Source organism: Capra hircus, chromosome 3 (genome assembly GCF_001704415.2).
Source record: "Capra hircus breed San Clemente chromosome 3, ASM170441v1, whole genome shotgun sequence".
NCBI lineage: Eukaryota > Metazoa > Chordata > Mammalia > Artiodactyla > Bovidae > Capra > Capra hircus.
The window spans coordinates 10,091,396-10,094,384 of record NC_030810.1 but is presented as its reverse complement, the minus strand read 5'-3'; the positions used below and the strand labels follow the sequence as shown (position 1 = coordinate 10,094,384).

Below are 2,989 nucleotides of genomic sequence, written 5' to 3'. Positions count from 1 at the left end.
AGGAGTCCCAGAAGAAATGGAGAGAGACAAAGAAGCAGAGAGAATATGTAAAAAAAATACTGGCTGAAAACTACTCAAATGTGATGAAAGGCATGAACATAAAGATCCAAGACAATCCCCATGGCAGATGAACTCAAAAAGACTCATGCTGAGAGATACTATAATCAAACTTCCAAAAGACAAAGACAGAGAGAGAGAGAGTCCTGAAATCAGCAAGAGATAAGTGGCTTGTCACATCCAAGGGATCATCAATAAGATTATCAGCAACTTTCTTATCAAAAAACTTTGGACACCAGAAAGTGAAAGTGAAGTCGCTCAGTCGTGTTTGACTCTTTGCGACCCTATGGCCTGTAGCCTACCAGGCTTCTCGGTCCATGGGGTTTTCCAGGCAAGAATACTGGAGTGGGTTACCATAAGTGGCAAATAAATTTAAAGTGCTAAAAGAAAAAAAGAAAAAACCATCAACAAAGAATACTATATTGACAAAACTGTCCTTCAAAAGTGAGGAGTAAATTAAAATAAAACTTTCAGAAAAACAAGAGCTGAGGAGTTTGTTACACTATAATCTGCTCAAGGGCATCTTGCAAAGTGAAATAAGAGGACACTAGATAGTAACTTGAGGCTGTATGGAGAAATAAAAATGTCAGTAAAGGTAAATAAATGGTCAGTTATAAGAGCAAGTATTATTGTAACACAGAGAAGGCAATGGCACCCCACTCCAGTACTCTTGCCTGGAAAATCCCATGGTCAGAGGAACCTGGTAGGCTGTAGTCCATGGGGTCGTGAAGAGTCGGACACGACTGAGTGATTTCACTTTCACTTTTCACTTTCATGCATTGGAGAAGGAAATGGCAGTGTTCTTGCTTGGAGAATCCCAGGGACGGGGGAGCCTGGTGGGCTGCTGTCTACAGGGTCACACAGAGTCGGACACGACTGAAACGACTTAGCAATTATTGTAACAGTTGCTTATAAGTGTATTTTGTTTGCTTTCTCTATAATTTAAGATACTAACACATTTTTTAAAAGTTATGCGTGCAAAAGCTGTTATTACTTTAACTTTGTTTTTTTACTCCAAATCTTCTTTTCTACATAATTTAGAATACTAATAAATTTAAAAGAATTTTTAAGCATGAATTGTATAAAGATATAATTTTTTTTGACATCAACAGCTGAAAGAGGTTTGGACAGTGCTGTAAAGGAGCAATTTTGTATGTTATTGGAGTTAAGCTGATGTAAATACAAATTATAGTGTTATAATTTTAGGATGCTAAATCGAATTCCCATGGAAACCACAAAGGAAATAGCTCTAGAATATACATAAAAGGAAATGAAAAACAAATCTAAATGTTTCACTAAAAAAAATGCAACTAAACACAAAAGAAGATAGTAATGCAGTAAACGAGGGACAAAAAAGCTAGAAGGCATATGGAGAACAAATACGCAATGACAGAAGAGAGTTGCAGTAATTAAACATGAACAGATTAACCTCTCCAGTCAAAAGACGGAACTTAGTAGAACGGATAAAATATACGGTGCAACTAAGGGGACGACAGAGGATGAGATGGCTGGATGGCATCACCGACTCGATGGATATGAGTCTGAGTGAACTCCGGGAGATGGAGATGGGCAGGGAGGCCTGGCGTGCTGCGATTCATGCGGTCGCAAAGAGTCGGACAGGACTGAGTGACTGAACTGAACTGAACTGAATATGCTGTCTATGAGAGATTCACTTGATATCCAAAGATACAAACAGGTTGAAAGTGAAAATATGAAAAAAATTATCTCATGCATTAGTAACCAAATGAGCTGTACTATTATCAGACAAAACAGACTTTAAATAAAAAATTTACAAGAGATTAAAAAAGGACATTGTATATTAATAAATGGTTTAATACAGCAAAATGATAGAACAATTATAAATTTTGCCACCAAATTACCATCAAAATATATGAAGAAGAAACTGAAAGACTGAAGGGAGAAATAGATAGTTCCACAATAATAGCTGAAGACGTCAATACTCCACTCTCAGTAGCAGATGGATCAACCAGATAGAAGCACAGAAACAGCTCTCTCGCCTCGGCGCTTTCAAGATGACCAAGAAAAGAAGGAACAATGGTCGCGCCAAAAAGGGCCGCGGCCGCGTGCAGCCTATTCGCTGTACCAACTGTGCCCATGCGTGCCCAAGGATAAGGCCATTAAGAAGTTCGTCATTCGGAACATCGTAGAGGCCGCAGCCGTCAGGGACATTTCTGAAGCGAGTGTTTTCGACGCCTACGTGCTTCCCAAGCTGTATGTGAAACTACATTACTGCGTGAGTTGTGCCATTCACAGCAAGGTAGTCAGGAATCGCTCTCGGGAAGCCCGTAAGGACCGAACACCTCCACCCCGTTAGACCTGCGGGTGCTGCCCCACGTCCTCCACCAAAGCCCATGTAAGGATCCAAGTCCTTAAAGACTGAAGAAATATTGGTTTCTCTGAAAAGACAATAAAATGGAAATTATACTTAAAAAAAAAAGTACAGAGACAGAGGACTTAAACACCACAATAAACCAAAATAATCTAATAGGCATGTACAGAACACGCTCTATCAACAATAGCATACATACTGTTCTCAAGTACTTATTGGCCATTTTTCAGGATAGACTGTATGTTAGGCCGCAAATTAAGCTTCAATAGATTTTATTTTAAAGATTTTTTTTGATGTGGACCATTTTTCAAGTATTTATTGAATTTATTGCAATATTATTGCTGTCTTATGTTTTAGTTTTTTGTCCATGAGGCATGTGGGATCCTAGCTCCCCTAGCAGGGACTGAACCCACACTCCCTGCTCTGGAAGGTCCCATTCCCATTGGACTGACAAGGAAATCCCAAATTTCAACAGATTTTAAAAGATATCAAAAAAGTATCTCTCTGATCACAGCAGATGAGGTTAGAAATCAGTAGCAAAAATAAAACTGGAAAATTCACACAGTTGTGGAGATTAAACAA

General features: G+C 38.8%; 1 pseudogene; it reads left to right on the top strand.

Annotated features, from left to right (window-relative positions):
• LOC102184777 lies at positions 2,091-2,505 on the top strand (annotated as a pseudogene).